Source organism: Globicephala melas, chromosome 4, assembly GCF_963455315.2.
Source record: "Globicephala melas chromosome 4, mGloMel1.2, whole genome shotgun sequence".
Lineage (NCBI taxonomy): Eukaryota > Metazoa > Chordata > Mammalia > Artiodactyla > Delphinidae > Globicephala > Globicephala melas.
Genome location: NC_083317.1, coordinates 26137572 through 26156403, shown reverse-complemented (window position 1 = coordinate 26156403; position 18832 = coordinate 26137572). Strand labels below are relative to the sequence as shown.

The 18832-nt window shown below is 39.1% G+C and overlaps 1 pseudogene; it reads left to right on the top strand.

Moving 5' to 3' along the window:
• The first annotated feature begins 241 nt into the window (after nt 1–241).
• LOC115864264 (tubulin alpha-1B chain pseudogene) lies at nt 242–1560 on the top strand (annotated as a pseudogene).
• Nucleotides 1561–18832: the final 17272 nt, after the last annotated feature.

Sequence of the window (18832 nt, the reverse complement as noted above, 5' to 3'; positions counted from 1 at the left end):
TATGTGATGGGACAGTAAAAAGACTGAGAAATATTGCATTACCTATGACACTTTCCAGAAGAGAAGATTTACCTCCCTTTTTCCCATGCAAAAGGGGAGGAGTGGTTCTGAGTCCCATCAAGAATACAAATAAGGCAGGTTCTCTTACAACGACCACCTAAGAGTTGCTCTGGAAGAAGCGACAACCTTGCCTCCTCCTCTCTGCCATCCGCTCAGCAGCCACAAAACAGCAACTATATGCCAGTGCATTTCCATTGATGCTGGCCAGGGTGGTGTCCAGATCGGCAATGCCGGCTGGGAGCTCTACTGCCTGGAACATGGCATCCAGCCCAATGGCCTGATGCCAAGTGACAAGACCATTGGGGGAGGAGATGACTCCTTCAACACCTTCTTCAGTGAGAAAACTGCTGGCAAGCATGTGCTCAGGGCCATGTTTGTAGACCTGGAACCCACAGCCATTGATGAAGTTCTCACTGGCACCTACCCCCAGCTCCTCCACCCTGAGCAGCTCATCAGAGACAAGAAAGATGCTGCCAATTACTATGCCCGACATCACTACACCATTGGCAAGGAGGTCACTGACCTCGACTTGGACCGAATTTGGAAACTGGATGACCAATGCACAGGTCTTCAGGGCTTCTTGGTTTTCCACAGCTTTGGTGGGGGAACTGGTTCTAGGTTCAGCTCCCTGCTGATGGAAGGTCCCTCTGTTGATTATGGCAAGAAGTCCAAGCTGGAGTTTTTCATTTACCCAGCCCCCCAGGTTTCCATAGCTGTACTTCAGCCCTACAACTCCAACCTCACTGCCCACACCTCCCTGGCGTACTCTAATTGTGCCTTCATGGTAGACAATGAGGACATCTATGACATCTGTCTTAGAAACCTTGATATTGAGCACCCAACATACTAACCTGAATAGGTTGATAGATCAAGTTGTGTCTTCCATCACTGCTTCCCTGAGGTTTGATGGAGCCCTGAATGTTGATCTGACAGAATTTCAGACCAATCTGGTGCCCTACCCCCACATCCACTTCCCTCTGGCTACATATGCCCCTATCACCTCTGCTGGTAGCAGAGATCTCTAACGCTTGCTTTGAGCCAGCCAACCAGGCTGTGAAATGCAACCTTCACCATGGTAAATACATGGCTTGCTGCCTGTTGTACCATGGCAACATGGTTCCCAAAGATGTCAGTGCTACCACTGCCACCATCAAGACCAAGCGCGCCATCCAGTTTGTGGACTGGTACCCCACTGGCTTCAAAGTTGACATTAATTACCAGCCTCCTACTGTGATACCTGGTGGAGACCTGGCCAAAGTACAGTGGGCTGTGTGCATGCTGAGCAACACCACAGCCATCGTTGAGGCCTGGGCTCACCTGGACCACAAGTTTGACCTGACGTATACCAAGTGTGCCTTTCCCTGGTATATGGATGAGGGCATAGAGGAAGGAAAGTTTTCTGAGGCCTGTGAGGACATGGCTGCCCTTGAGAAGGATTATGTGGAGGTTGATGTGGATTCTGTTGAAGGAGAGGGAGAAGAAGAAGGAGAAAAATACTAAAGTGAAAATGTCACAAAGGCACTGCTTTTACAGGGAAGTTTATTCTGTTTTAATCATTGAAAAGTTGTGGTCTGATCAATTAATGTGTATGTAGTCATATACAATTACTGACCAATGCTTTAAAAATGGACACTTTGTTACAGACTCAAGCTATCCATTTCTCTGATGGGTTTGAATAAAGTATTTCCTGTCTTAAATGAAAAAAAAAAATACAAACACAAATGAAGAAGCCGTGAAGCTATGGAGAAAACTTAAATCTATTGTCTTTTTTATAATACCCAAGGAAAAATATTTAATCATAACATGGGCTGAACTGTGCCCCCCAAAATTTGTATATTGAAGTCCTAACCCCCAGTGTCTCAGAATGTGACTATATTTGGAAATACGGTATTTAAAGGAATGATTAAGTTAAAATGAGGGCATTAAGGAGGGCCCTAATCCAATCTGACTAATGTCTTTATGAGAAGAGGAAATTTGGACACACACAGACACCGAAGAGGTTCACACAGAAATAAGACCATAATTAGAGGCAGCAAAAGGGCAGCCATCTGCAAGCCAAGGAGAGGGCCTGAGAGGAAAGCAAACAGTCACCTTGATCCAAGACACCTTGATCTTGGACTTCCAACCTCCAGAACTATGAGAAATAAATGTCTGCTATTTAAGCCACTTAGTCTGTGGTACTTTGTTATGGCAGTCATAGTAAATTAATACAATCACTTACCTTCCAAATCAAGGAAGAACCTAGCATCTATTTCTATTGGATTAAACTAAGTAAATTAATAAGTGAATGGTGATGTTGCCATACTGCCAAGAAACATCAAGACATTTTTCTCTGTAACAAGCCATTCATTAAATACATACATTTTAATTGACTTGACTGAGGGAGAAGAGTAGTGGCATGACCCAGCTTAGATATTTGCAGCATTCAGAAAGGACACAAGAGTCTCTGTGAACTATTCTAACTTCGCTAAATATAAAATGACATTGGTCTAGATGCATCTGTAGGCAAGTCAAGAAATCTGAAATGATGAAGCAGCAGAATTCTGAACCACCGGCTGAGCAGCTGCCTGAATTTCCAGAAGTGAAGAGTTTCTTAAATGAACCATTAAAATTTTATCAAAAGCAGGCTGCAAGATGTCAGAGGAAAATGAGTTTTCACAACTTTAAAACGCATATATTTCGTGTTTGATTTCTAAGGAACCAGTTATGTCCATGGTTATTAGAAGCTTCCTATCTTCCGAAATAACATAGCTTAAACACAAAATGTCAAAAACTGAATTTTTCCTGGAAATTACCCTCTGGTATATATTCAGTTTTGGGTGTTGGTGCCATCATCCTCATAGTCACTCGAACACAAATTTCATTTTTGCGTAGATCTAAGAACAAAACCTTCTCTTCCATCGTTTTTATAAAATAGTATCCTGAGATTCTGAGATAACATTTTTAAACTGTCACAATTTGCAACTACTTATCTCTGTGAATCAAAATTATCTTGCCACTGTACAACAAACAAAACTCAGACATAAAAGAATTGCAATGCCGAGGCTAACATAAGACATAACTGTCATCTATAATCTCTATATCAAATTCTTATTCAAACAAATGTCAGTATTTTCATTGTTTTAATTTATAAAATAATGCATACTAATTAAATTTCCTTTTAATCTAATTTTATATTGGCATGCCACACAGATTTCATTTGGAAAAAATTTCTGCTGCTAAAATTACTTGAAACAAATTATCTCTGTAGAATAAAAAGCAAGGTCCTTGACAAGAGACACAGTAGCATGACCCCACTTAATCTCTTCAGCCCTATCTGTTGCTACTCAGTCACATGTAGATCCCTGAAAACCCATCCTGCTTCTCATCTATCTCCCTTCTGTCATCTTCATCTACAATATTCTTGCTTTTTCACTTCATGTAAGGTTCATCCCTTAAGACTCACTTCATACCTCTCTAAAAAGTCTACCCTGGACCACCAAGACCCAGTTAAAAGGACCTCTTTCATATGTCCCTTATAAAAACATATGTTTTTTCGGGGGTGGGGGGGTTGTTTTTTGTTTATCTTCAACAGGTAAATTTATTTTTAAGGAAAGAATGTGACAAAAGTTTAGTTTTCAGAAAAAGTGTTCATGAGTCTCTTCTAAAATATCTTTTCTATTTTAATTAAAAAGCTTTAAATTAATAGCTCATCATGAAGTTCTTTCAGTTTGTTTGGTTTTGAAAGTTCTTTTAAAAACTTAGGATAGGGCTTCCCTGGTGGCGCAATGGTTGAGAATCCACCTGTCAATGCAGGGGACACAGGTTCAAGCCCTGGTCCGGGAAGATCCCACATGCCGTGGAGCAACTAAGCCCGTGGGCCACAACTACTGAGCCTGCGCTCTAGAAGCCGCGAGCCACAACTACTGAGTCTGCGTGCTACAACTACTGAAGCCCGCATGCCTATAGCCCATGCTCCACAACAAGAGAAGCCACGGCAATGAGAAGCCCATGCACCACAACGAAGAGTAGCCGCCACTCGCCACAACTAGAGAAAGCCCATGCACAGCAACAAAGACCCAAAGCAGCCAAAAATAAAATATAATTAATTATTTTTGAAAAAGACCTTCAGGGTGAGAAAAAAGATTATTTAAAATAATAATAAAAAATAAAATAAATGAATTCAAGTATGTAATTTCAAAAACTTATATACACAGAATATTTCGAAGGTGTGGGAAGATCAACAATCCTTGAAGAGCACATACAGGAAGATACAACACAAGAAACACATACTTCATCTTCTGTTGAGTCTCCTTCCCAGAAGACCAAAAGTGAGTAGCTAATTGTAAAACCCCTTAAATGATACTAGACTAATAACATATGTTTTTAATTTTTATATTTATTTTTCTACCTTGCTCACTAAACTCTGAGCTTCAGGAGGAGGGACTGTGCTAGAGGGATTAGCACATGGTAGACATTCATAAATATTTGATAGAAAATGAAGGAAGGTGTGGGATACAAGGTTAATATACAAAAATCAATCAATTTCCTACAAACCAAGAATGAACAAGTGGAAGTTGAAATTAAAAACATAGTATCATTTAAATTAGCACCCCCAAAATGAAATACTTAAGCACAAATCTAACAAAATATGTACAAGACTATTTGAGGAAAACTACAAAACTCTGATAAACAAAATCAAAGAACTAAATAAATGAAGAGATATTCTATGTTCATGAATAGGAAGATACAATATCATTAAGATGTCAGTTCTTCCTAACTTGATCTATGGATTCAATGCAATTCCAATCAAAATCCCAGCAAATTATTTCATGGATATCAACAAACTGAATCTAAAGTTTACATAGAGAGACAAAAGACCCAGAATATGCAACACAATATTGAAGGAGAACAGAGTTGGGGGACTGACACTACTCAACTTCAGACTTACTATAATGCTACAGTAAACAAATAGTGTGTATTGGCGAAAGGATACCCAAATAAATCAGTGGAACAGAATAGAGAGCCAAGAAATAGACCCCCGTAAATATAGCCAACTGATTTTTGACAAATGAGCAAAGGAAATACAATGAAGCAAAAATAGTCTCTTCAACAAATGTTGCTAGACCAGGTAGCTGGAGCACACTGAGAAGAGTAGGAACATTCTGGGTCCAGAAGAGTATCTGTGTAGATATTTCAACTCATGGTATGATTTAAATGTTTATTCCCTCAATAGACCAATAATATTTGCATTTAATAGATATCTATTGTTCTCTTCTTTGTTTTTTAAAAATAAATTTATTGATTTTATTTATTTATTTTTGGTTGCATTGGATCTTTGTTAGGAGGGCTTTCTCTAGTTAAGGCAAGCGGGGGCTACTCTTCAATGCAGTGTGCTGGTTTCTCATTGCAGTGGCTTCTCTTGTTGTGGAACACAGGCTCTCGGCACATGGGCTTCAGTAGTTGTGACACACGGGCTCAGTAGTTGTGGCTCACGGGCTCTAGAGCAGAGGCTCAGTAGCTGTGGCGCATGGGCTTAGTTGCTCCACGGCATGTGGGATCTTCCCAGACCAGGGTTCGAACCCGTGTCCCCTGCATTAACAGGTAGATTCTTAACCACTGCACCACCAGGAAGTCCCTATTGTTCTCTTCTTTGAATGACCAACTTTAAACTTTTTCTCATTATCCAACATGATTGTTTGTTACCTTTATTATTGATTTATTTTTGACCTTATGTATTCTGCATTCTAATACTATGTTATAGCTTTTCCAAACATTTCTCCTAGTTATCCACATGTTAATGTTTATTTTGGTATCGTTAAAATTATAAAAACTTTAAATTTTGGAAAAAAAGAAAAACAAATGGTGCTAGAACAACTGGACATCAGCATATGAAAAACTGAATCTAGACACAGACATTACACTCTTTACAAAAATTAACACAAAATGGATAACAGACCTAAATTTAAAACATGAAACTATAAAACTCCTGGACTATAACATAGGAGAAAACCTAAATGACCTTGAGTAGGATAATGATTTTTTAGATATAACACCAAAGACACAATCCATGAAATAAATAATTGATTATTATTAACTGCATTAAAATTAAAAACTTCTGCTGTTCAGCAAGAAAACAGTATCAAAAGAATTAGAAGACAAATCACAGACTGGGAGAAAACATTTGCAACAGACATATTTGATAAATGACTGTTATCCAAAATATACAAAGAATTCTTGAAATTCAACAATAAGAAAACAACAACCCAATTCAAAAACAGATCAAAGACCTTAACAAATACTTCACCAAAGAAAATATATAGATGGCAAATAAGCATGTGAAAAGTTGCTCCACATCATGTCTTCACGAAAATGCAAATTAAAACAAAAATGAGATAGCACCACACACCTATTACAATGGCCCAGACCCAGAGCACTAACAACACCAAATGCTGGCAAGGATGTGGAGCAACAGGAACTCTCATTCACTGCTGGTGGGAATGCAAAACGGTACAGCCACTTTGGGAGGACAGTTTGGCCGTCTCTCATAAACCTAAACATACCCTTATCATATGATCCTGCAAACACACTCTTTGGTATCTATCCAAAAAAGCTGGAAACATATCCATGCAAAAACCTGCACACAAATGTTTATATCAGCTTTAGGCATAATTGCCAAAACTTAGAATCAACCAAGACGTCCTTCAGTAGGTGAATGAATAAATAAACTGTGGTACATCCGGGCAATGTCATATTATTCAGAGTTTAAAAAGAAAGGAAGAAGAAATGAGCTATCAAGTCATGAAAAGACATGGAGGAAACTTTAATATATGTTACTAAGTGAAAGCAGTCAATCAAAAGGCTACATCCTGGGCTTCCCTGGTGCCGCAGTGGTTGAGAGTCCGCCTGCCGATGCAGGGGACACGGGTTCGTGCCCCGGTCCGGGAAGATCCCACATGCCGCAGAGAGGCTGGGCCCGTGAGCCATGGCCGCTGAGCCTGTGCGTCCGGAGCCTGTGCTCCGCAATGGGAGAGGCCACAACAGTGAGAGGCCCGCGTACCGCAAAAAAAAAAAAAAAAAAAAAAAAGGCTACATCCTGTATGATTCCAACTATACGACGTTCTTCAAAAAGCAAAAATGGTAGTTGCCAGAGGAAGGGACAGGAGAAAGATGAATAGGCAGAGCACAGAGGATTTTTAGGCAGTGAAAATACTCTGTATGATATTATAATGATGACTATGTCATCAAACATTTGTCCAAACCTATAGATATACAATACCAAGAGGGAATCCTAGGGTAAACTGTGGACTTTGGGTGATCATGCTATGTCAATACAGGAGCATCCTTGGTTTAAAAAAAAAAAAAAGTACCATTCTATTGACTAATGTTGATAACAGGAGAGGCTATGCATGTGTGGGGGCAGAGAGTACACGGGAAATCTCTGTACCTTCCACTAGATTTTGTTTTAAACCTAAAACTGCTTGAAAAAATATTGTCTTTTAAAAAAGGAAGGAAGGGGGCTTCCCTGGTGGCACAGTGGTTAAGAATCCGCCTGCCAATGCAGGGGACACGGGTTCGAGCCCTGGTCCAGGAAGATCCCACATGCCGTGGAGCAACTAAGTCCGTGTGCCACAACTACTGAGCCTGTGTTCTAGAGCCTGTGAGCCACAACTACCAAGCCTGTGTGCCACAACTACTGAAGCCCAGGCGCCTAGAGCCTGTGCTACAAGAGAAGCCACCACAATGAGAGAGAAGCCTGCGTACTGCAATGAAGAGTAGCCCCCGCTCGCCAGAACCAGAGAAAGCCCACGCACAGCAAAGAAGACCAAATGTGACCAAAAATAAATAATAAAATAAAATAAATAAATTTATTTTTAAAAAAAGGAAGGAAGAAAGGGAGGAAGGGAAGAAGGGAGGAAAGGAGGAAAGAAGCGAGGGATGGCGGGAGGGAGGGAGGAAGGGTGATGGTAGGGAGGGAAGAAGGAAGAAGACAAGTGCACAGTAAGCGGCTCATAAATGAGGTAAGTGTTGCTGCCATGGTATGATTTGAAGCAATATTGGCAAGCTCTTTCCTTAAAATTTTCTCCAATATCTGGCTTTCAGCTAACTGGAAATTCCCACTATTAGAGATTCATTTTTGCGGGTTAAGAATTAGGGACTCTGAAAGTAACCAACAACTTAACCTTAAATACTCCTCTGCAGCTAAAATATGACAGCATGTTCCCAAGGCTTCAGACTTGCTTAACTGAGAGGAGAGAAGGCCTGGGAAACAAAGCACAGAAAAACAGAGAATGAGCCCCATTCCGTGCCAGTTTCCCAGGATGGGTGGGAGGGAGGGGATGGAAAGGTTACAAATTCATGCATGGCAATTCAGTGCCCGGTTATGACATGTTTAAACACTGCCGTTTTTGTGGTTTTTTCCAGCAACTCTGTGAGATGAAAGGGAGGCACACATTTCTTCATCTGGAGAAACTGAGCTCCTCAAAGATTAGATAGAGGCAAAGCTCGCAAGACCTGGCCGACTTTTCAATAGCCTTCTCTCTCCCAGACCAATTCCCTCCAAGCAAGGGAGAGAGACTGTGTTGCCACCCTAATGATAATGTGCTGATTCTGTTCGTTTGACTAAGGCTACACCAGATTAGCAGACCATAATTACAGCTACAATCCATGTCTCTGATACAGCTGAGGGAATGTCTGTTTCACTGAACTGAATCAAGGAAGGTTAAGCCAGGCAGCCTCCTGCTTTCTGAAAGTGATAGCACTATTTCAGCGTCACAGCGGATACTTCATCTGAGCGGCAGGATTTCCTACAGCTTGGGTTTCAGATGGTTTACTTTGATTTCTTGGGGCGATAAAGAAGTTTGCTCATCTTTAAAGGATGTGTTTAGTGGCCACAGCATTGTAAAACCTTTAGTACGTTCTTTTGTGTATGAGTGGGAAGAGATCTGCCTTTTTTTTTTTTTTTTTTTTTTTGCCTTTTTATTGTTACACAACTTTACTCAGGACTTCTTTCAGTGAATTGTTTTCCTCACAATTCTCTCCCCTTTCATATTCTTTGATGCTTTGTGGAAATAACGAAGTCTGTTGTTCTTGGCCCTTGCTTCATCAGTCGATGCTGGGTTTTATTTTTAATTCCTTGAGACTTAGAAATGGAAATCAATCAGGTTACTCTGTCACTGGTGATTTTCTAGAGTGAATCCGGGAATGTCGTCACATTTTGCCAGAATCTTTTAGACGGTTTCTGCTCTTCTCTGTCTGGTCTTTCTCTATTCATTCTTGTCAGCTTTTAAATCGTAAAGCAACTTGCAGGGGCTTCCGTGGTGGCACAGTAGTTAAGAATCCGCCTGCCAATGCAGGGGACACAGGTTCGAGCCCTGGTCTGGGAAGATCCCACGTGCCGTGGAGCAACTAAGCACACACTACAACTACTGAGACTGTGCTCTAGAGCCCACGAGCCACAACTACTGAAGCCCGCGCGCCTAGAGCCCGTGCTCCGCAACAAGAGAAGCCACCACTCACCGCAACCAGAGAAAAGCCCGCGTGCAGCAACAAGGACCCAACACAGCCATAAATAAATAAAAGTAAATGATAAAAAATAAATAAAAATTTTTAAAAAGCAAATTGCAGGCTAAATTTGACTAAAATTTCAAGAAATAAATCAAGGTAGATAAGTAAGCTGAGGGCGAAGTTGGGAGTAAGGAGAAAGGGGAATGTTTCATTCTTCCCCCAAACCATCCCAGACTTCCCCTAAATAGAATCCATGGTTTGTGGGCTCTCTAATGAGTAGTGGCCAAGAGGAAGCCTCACGTTTGAGGCATGCTATTACCATTTTTTTTTTTCATTGCTTCTCCTTAATTGGGGGCTTAAAAGGGAGGCTGCCCACAGTTTCTGACAAACAGCATTAACCTCATCAGAATGAAATGCCTGATCCTGGAGCTCTTTCGTAAAGACTTGACTGCTTTTGTTGAGGGGCTGCATGGAGTCTGACATTTTCTACCTTTGTGGAATGCAAGAAGAATACCTCAACTGAGGATTAGTCGTGGAGATTTATGAAATCTCTATTCCTGAAGGCTTCGTTTTCTAGAATTGATTTTAGTATTCCTCAACAACAAGGCAGAGGGATAGACTAGATCAGTTTTCACTGAGTTTTGCAGTTTGATACCCACAATAAGAAATACATTTTACTGATACCAAACACATACACAGGTACATGAATACACATGAACACACACGACAAAAATTTCATAAAGCAGTATTTATCCCTAGTACTCACAAGTCCTTCTACTTTCCATTCCATTTTATTTCATTTTTGAAACACAAATCTCCACCCACTGAGTTGATTTCCCACACTAAGGAGGTGCAACCCACAGTTTGCAAAACACTCAACAGGACGCCCTTTTATTTTTTTCTAACCCTGTAATTCAATATAGAGAGATTTTGAATTGAGGACAATCCTGACGAGTTTGAGGCATGGAATAAAGGAGTCTGATCAGCTCCGGGTTTGTTGTATTTTTAAATCTCTCTATGTGTTCATTCTCTTCACCCCAGAGAGGATTCCATTATCTTTGCTCAAAGAGCAGACACTGCTCTGGCTGTTTCCCCTGCTTCTCTTTGATCGCAGCCCTTCCCCCAAGCCTCCCCTCTATGCTGGTGGAGGCTGTTCAGACTCTGGGGGTTTGCTGGGCCAGGAGCCTGCTGCGTGTTCACTGTGTTGTTTAGCTGTTCCCTATACCCCCAACCTGTGCCATTCCCCTGCTGAGCTTTCATTCCCGATCTGCCAGGTTAATGGGATGGCTGTTCTTCTTTTATTGTTTTCCTATTTCGTACACGGTTTGTCAGTTTACTCCTGGGACCATTTTTAACTGGTTGCTGAGATGACAAAAGTCAGTGGAGATTGTATTTTAGGAATAAGTGTTTCTTCATCTGCCAGGATTCAATCTGGGAAGAATTTATGCACTCGCAAGAGGCGATTTAAAAATAAGATTTTTTTTCTGACAGATAAAAGATAATTCAATGTATCTTAAGCCACATTTTTAAAAATGCATATATCATCAACATCAAATTAATTACACAGCATTTTATGTTCAAATTTTCATTTTGGTCAGAAAGATAAATTGACTGATTATATTATTTATTTTACCCATAATATTCAACATCACCAGCTGTTGCACCTGTTAGGTACCAAGTAAGGTATGTAAAACACATTCCGTGACTTCAAGGCATCTAGACCTTCAGAAGGGAGATAAGAAATGCAGGTAAATACCCTTCTATAAAATAAGATTTTAATAAGTGACTTGGACACAGGACAGTACAAAACCCAATCATAGTATTGCTCCCTTTACAGAATTCATAAGAGTGAATTTTCAAGATATGAGCTTACAGGGAGTTCGCTGGTGGTCTAATGGTTAGGATTTGACACTTTCACTGCCGTGGGCCTGTGTTCAGTCCCTGGTCAGGGAACTGAAATCCTGTAAGCCGAGTGGCTTGGCCAAAAAAAAAAAAAAAAGATATGAGCTTACCAAATTTGTCTATTTTTAGTTAATGCAAAATTGAATGAATGAATGAATGAATACTAGGTGCCTACTTTGTGCAATGTGCTGTCAGGGTGATGGAATGGACTTCCTATTGACCTCTGATTTCTTCATGTTCTTCTCGAATGAACTGGCTGCCCAAGAACTGGACTCATAAGGAAAGAGAGTCCCGCACTAGGGCAGATAGAGACTGAGAAACACAAGAGCCATGTAAATAAGGCCATCAGGACTCATGTCTTTCCTTCCCCTCTGACTGGAGCAGTGTTAGCCAATAGAAATACAAAGTGACCCATATATGGCATTATAAATTTTATAGTATCCACATTTTAAAAAGTCAAAAGAAACAGTAAAATTTATTTTAATATATTTTATTTAACCCAAAATATCTAGATTAACATTATAACATGTAATCAATGTTAAAAATATTAAGGTATTTTACATTTTTTTGGACTATCGTCTCCACACAGTTTTTAGCAGCCAGATCTCTAGAGTTCAGTAACCTCAAGTCACTAGTGGCTGCTGTACTGGGAGAACACGGGTCTAGATCAAGTAGCAGAATTGGAGAAAAGCCCAGGGAGTTAATGAGCTTCTCTAACATTTAGAGGAAAGGACTCTTACTTCATGGAAGGGAGAAGGCTGAAAATTATTTCTCTGTGCCTATTAATGGAGAAACGGGAGTTGTCAACTAAAGATCCACCCTTGATTCTCCTTCCAGCCTTTCAGACCTGGGGTGATGAGACAGAACTGGTGTGGGGTCTCTCCTACTTCCCCAGTGCCCCAGGACAAACATCTGCTCCAAGGAAAACAAAGATGACCCCTCCAGACTTCAGTGTCACGCCTTGCAGCTGATAAATGCTTTCATATAATATCTCATTTAATCATTTTAACCACACTGTGCAGGAGTCAGTGGAAGTTTTTTTTTTTTTTTTTTTCTAGTGGTACGCGGGCCTCTCACCGTCATGGCCTCTCCCGTTGCGGAGCACAGGCTCCAGACACACAGGCTCAGCAGCCATGGCTCACGGGCCCAGCTGCTCTGCGGCATGTGGGATCTTCCCGGACCGGGGCACGAACCCGCGTCCCCTGCATCGGCAGGCAGACTCTCAACCACTGCGCTACCAGGGAAGCCCTAAGTGGAAGTATTGTTATCATCATTTTATAAATGAATGAACTGGAGCTCAGGAAGATTAAATGATTTGCCCAAAGTAGCACAGTTACTATCCAAGTGTCTTGAAGTTTAATCTAGTATGTGTCCCACTACATCAGAACTGCCTGGTGAAAGGAAGTGAAGAAAATATCTACTGAAGTATAGAATGTTTTCTCCTTTGGCAACACCCCAAGTCTCCCCTCTTCCCCTGCAAAAACAAAACAAAACAAAAAACCAACACTGATGATCACTTTACAAAAGTAATAATTAAATAACCTCTTGGCCAGTTGAGCTTTTAACTGGGTTTTGTTTTTGGGTTTGTTTTTTAAGTTGGATATTGTTGTCTTGTTTAGCAATTTAAAATATCTCACCATTGAGAGCAAGCTAATACATTACAATACATACAACGCAGAAAGGCAAAGTTTTTGCATTGGCCCTAAAATGTGTTGTAATCTTTTCTGTCTGGGAAAACAAACAGAAGTGGATCAGCAGCATGTTTGTTATATGAGATGCTGGCCAAGTCCCAGCCCCTAGGACGCTGGCTTACCTACCAACAATACCTCCCTTTCAGGCAATGCCCGTTGTTTTATGAGAAGATCACAGTCCTCTGGGAGTGAACTGCCCTAGTCAGCAGGATCTAGATTTACTAGTGCCATGTAGGGAATTAGAGTACTATCAACTTTTGATGCACCCTTCTTCTGACACTGTGAAAAAGACTGGGACAGACTTTAAAAACAGAGAGCTCACTCCTTGAGAACCCGAATTCTGTCCTTTGGGAAAACGTCCTTAGAATAAAGGACATCCAATATGTTTATCACTCTCAATTTTAAAAACATAATGAGCTCAAGAGTCATATTTGCCTTGATCTGTTTACCCAATTGTGTTCCCATTTTTATTCCTTTCATTTCACTCCGGAGCCCATTTTCATTCCTGGTTAGGCCACCAATTGTACCCATTCAAATTTTTTCTTCCTCTTTCATTTTATGCCTATTTTCTTAGTTCTTGGCAACTCCTTCTCGCAGTTAACTTTTGACAAATCATAATGAAATAAGCTTAGCTAGTTGTAGACAGCAAGCAACATTATGGAAACTGGGATGGCCTGGGAGCATCTTAAAAGTCATCTGGATAGCCCTCAGAAAGTAGACAAAATGTCTCTCAGTTGGAAGCAAGCTAATGTGTCCAGCTCATCTCATTCACAGAAAATCTTCTGGAGTTTCCTTACAGCTACCACAGGGATGCCAATTAAGGGGACTTGCTGATTTAAGTGCTAAGTAGTGAATCCTTTGCCTTGCTTATATGCCACATACCGTGATTTCCTTAGGGTTAGGCAAATGCTGGAAACACAAAACAAAGACACTATGGTCCACTAAACCACTCCCATTGTCTAGCTTATCACTCAGTTCTATCCTTTCCTTCCTCTCTAGGAAATGGGGAGTAGAGAAAGTATAATATAAAACTTGCAGAAAAACATGAAAATATCCAGACACTTTTGTAGTAACCAGCAATTTTCTTAGTGACATAAAAGGCATAAATAAAGGTATGTCTCATGCTCCATTCCTGCCTCCCCAATAAGTCTCTAGAAAACCTACTCTGAACCTAGTAACCAGTCAATATGGCAAATTTCATGATCTGCTGGGCCAACTCAAGTACTTTATTAGCTACCTTTCTGTCGGCTTTTTTAAAATAAATTTTTAGCCCAATCATTTACTAACAAATCAGGAAAGTATGTGAGAATCATTAGCAATTCAGGGTTAATGTCGCTAAAAACAGTCTGACTCAAAGGAACACAGATTGGAGCAAACACACCTTTATTTCATCATCATCTGCACAAGTTTGCACACACATAAAAACAAACACTTATGGCAAGTTACTTTCTCTTATAGTGTAAATTCTACTGCACATACACTAAAAGTACTTCAAAGGACCCAGATGCTGCTAAAATATTTCTCTGCTAAGATTCTGTCCTCTCTCTGTAACCTACATTTAAGATTTGAGTGACTTCTCTGTGTCTAGGCTACCCTATAATTTTCTTGTTGGTGAAAAGATGTGTTAACATTTAAAACATCAAATTACATGGCTGGAAAACTGGCTTAGCTGACCCAAGTGCCTTGCCTTTCTGAATTCCCATGTTCCCAACAGCATTTATTCAGTCTTTTCAGTAGGTACATTGAATGGTATCTTAAATAGTATCTCACTTGGGTTTAAACTCAAGTGTATCTGCAAATACTGGTTTGGTTTGTAGAATACATAGAAAAGTTGCAAGAGAAATGGTCTGATTGTCCACGTAGTCTGTGTACTGGCTTGGTTTCAGGTCTTCTGTCTAGAAGTGTATAGATGTACATTCCCAGGAGCTCTCATCCAGTGCTTCTTTATCTGCTCTACTGGCTCTTCTAACAGCCCACCCCGCCCCTGCCCCTGCACACAAAGTTTTTAGTTCAGGAGAATCACCTAGGGTGACTCTGTTGCAACAGATGCCAAAATAGTAATGTTCTTACCTGTAAACACCATTGGGGCTGGTGAGAAGACACTAACACACCCTCCTTCCAGCTCTTTCATGCCAAAAGAATACAAGGAAAGATGTAGCTCCTTGACAGAGAGGGAGAGAAACTGTTGCTTCAATTTAAATGAATAGGGTTTAAAGTTACACACTAGAGTGAAGGAAGAATATCAAATCAATATTGTTCAGGGAATAGGAAAACAGAAAAGATCTGATGGGGGCATAAGTCTTTCTTTATCATTATCATCATAGAAGTTAATCATGTTTATTTCATTAAAAGAGAGAAAACATAGAGAAGCATAGAAATCATTAAATCACTAAGGTAGATTAACAATTCTACCTCCTAAACATCTAAACATGTAGACTATGTGTGTGTGTTTGTAGACACATATAGAGAGATCGATTTTGTTACAGACACATAGAGAAATCTTTCTTAGCCAAATGATATCATAAATTATATTTTGTTGTATAAATTGTCTTTTTCACCTAGCAATAGATCATAGAAAATCTCACCATGTCAGTAAATAAATATTTACTACACCATTGTTGATGGGTGCATAGTATTCTTTTCTGCGCTTGCTCCGTAAGTCATTTAACAAATACCCTATGTTTAATTGTTTGAATTCTTTGGAACTTTTATAATTATAAACAATTCTACAATGAATATTCTTTTGCATACTTTTTTGTGCAGGTATCTAATTTAGTGTAAATTCTCAGAATTGTAATTGATGGGTCAAAGATAATGCTTTATTTATTTGATTTTCAAATAAAATTATAAATTACCCTATAGAAGAATAGTGCCAATTCATATCCTAACATCAATATATAATCTCTTTTTCTCACAATTTTTATCATTGGAAGATCATTTTCATATAGATGAGAAATAGGTGTTTTCAATCTGATAGGTGATCATTTATATTTGTGTTATTCTGGATGTACTTTACTTTGGTTATTAGTAAAGTTGTATAAATTCTTACGCTTATTGACCATCTGATTCTTGTATTTTTTGAATTGTCTTTGCCTTTTTATTTTTTGATTTGTTTCTTCCTAACTAAATTCTTATTACATAGGTTGTTAGAATTTGTCAAAAACATTGCAAACATTTTTCCAAGATAACCTAGATTTCAGATGTCCCCTAATTTTATTTTATTTATTTATTTTATATTTTGTTTATAAATGTATTTACTTTTGGCTGCCTTGGGTCTTCGTTGCTGTGTGAGGGCTTTCTCTAGTTGCGGTGAGTGGGGACTACTCTTAGTTGCAGTGCGCCGGCTTCTCATCGCCGTGACTTCTCTTGTTGCAGAGCACAAGCTCTAGGCACGTGGGCTTCAGTAGTTGTGGCATGCAGGGGGCCACTAGTTGTGGCTCGTGGGATCTAGAAAGCAGGCTCAATAGTTGTGGTGCACGGGCTTAGTTGCTCCACGGCATGTGGGATCTTCCTGGACCAGGGCTCGGACCCTTGCCCCCTGCATTGGCAGGCAGATTCTTAACCACTGCATCACCAGGGAAGTCGCTGTCCCCTAATTTTAGAAGTTGGTGGGGGACCAGGGGGATAGTACAGTATCCACATAGCTGCCTTTATGTTTGTCCCATTCCTCTGACTACCAGGATACATGAATTCAGCATGTCTCTGATGCTCTTAAAAACTCTTCTCATGCAAAATCCTTAGTGAACAGGAAAACTTAAGTGGAGTTTCCATAAGAAAGGTGGAGAACAGGTTTTGCAAAACACACCCTACAGAAAAATTCTTAGTAGACAAGTCTGTTATTATTAGCTTGATGTGGCGCTGAAATAGGGAGTGGCTTACAAACAATCCAGTTTTTCTCCTCCACTTGATTCCTCAAACATGTCTTGATGTTCAGCCAAACAAAAGGCCCTCCAGTTACCAAAACTTGCCCTCCTTAGAAAACAGTTAAACAATCATCTTAACCAGTTTTGAACATGCCCTTGATATGCCCAACTCCAGCAATTAATCAGAGTATTTCTTCTGATCTTTTTCTGTTGTCTCTCAAGTGTTAACTTTTCTTACCTAGTTTCTGCTCATTTCTTGTCAATTTTTTTTCTAGGTATCTTTTCTTCTTTGGTTGCTACAGCAATTGGTAACTTTGTTCCACTATATTATCTAACCAATCTTTTTTATATATAGAAAAACTATTGATTTGGATATTTTTGTGTGTATATGAAATCAACCACCTTGCTGATTTACCTCATTGTTTCTAATAATAATTTTTACTTTTCTGTTCTTAATATATTATCATCTGCCAATGATGATAATTCTCTCTCCTTCTTTCAAATATTCACGCCTCTTCTTAATTTCTCATGTCTAATTACATTGGTCAGTACTTCTCAACTAGGAGAACTGGTAATGATGATGGGGTTCTTTGTCTTTCATTACAAAAACTCCTAAATCTTTCATTAAAATGATGCTGGATTTGGTATATTGTGTATACACACACAAATAAAATTTTAATGTCAAAGAAATTTACATCTTTTCCTATTACACTGATGGTTTGGGTTTCTTATTGGGATTTTTCTTTTCTTTTGCTTTTTTTTTTTTTAATTAGGAAAGAATATTGGATTTGTCAAGATGTTTTAGATACCAGTCCAGGATCTGTCAAAGGCCTTTTAGATACCAGTCCTTGATCCAACTAAATTTGAAATATCATCTTTTTTAAACACTTAATTATGGTTAGATATGTTTATGGACTGTTAATTCTATTGCACTGATCTATAAGTCATTTCTAATACTAATACAAGTTTATTTATAGAGCATTTTGACACATTATAACAGCTAGTGATACTTCTATTTCTCCAAATCTTAAGATTTTCTTGGCTAATATGGGTCAATATCCTAATTGTTATTTATATTACTATCACTTAAGTAGTTGAAATTAATAAAATAGAAATAATACGAAATAATTTGGGGTATTTTGATTTAAAAATTAAAAATAAATCAAGTAGCACAAATCTAGGGGAGGCAGAAATCAATATGAGCTTAATGAGTTATGATGGAAAGTTTCATAGAAGATTTACTTTTTCCAAGTAAATAAGAAGTAAATAAGAAGCTGGGAGACAGGGGAGATAAATTACAAAATGATGGCGAAGGCATTCTGATTAAGGAATTGTTTTTTTTTTTAATTGGAGTATAGTTGATTTACAATATTGTGTTAATTTCAGGTGTACCTACTTAAGGGTTATTTAGTTTAGGCTGAAATATGTATGTGTAGGAAAGCACTCTGATTCTACTTACAAGAATAATTTCGGTGAAGAAAAACAATTTATTATTTAGCCAAATAGTTACTAGAACAGGAAGTAAGGAATTATAATTTAAGCTAAGGAAATAACCTCTGGTGCAATAATGATATTAGGTCAAAGAGGAATGAATGAAAATTTTAAAAGTCGAACAAAGTGGATACAAGTTTAACCAAACCGGGAATTTGCTATAAGCATGTTTTGAATTATTTTCTTATAGAGTTTATTATTCAGTTTATTTAAATAGAATAATGTACATTTCTGAAAACATCTCATTAATGCTGTAGTGGTGGGGAGAGGTTAAGTGATTGCATTAAGCTCTAGGAAAATGAGGAGAGATAATTACAGGGATAAAGTTCAAATACGGTC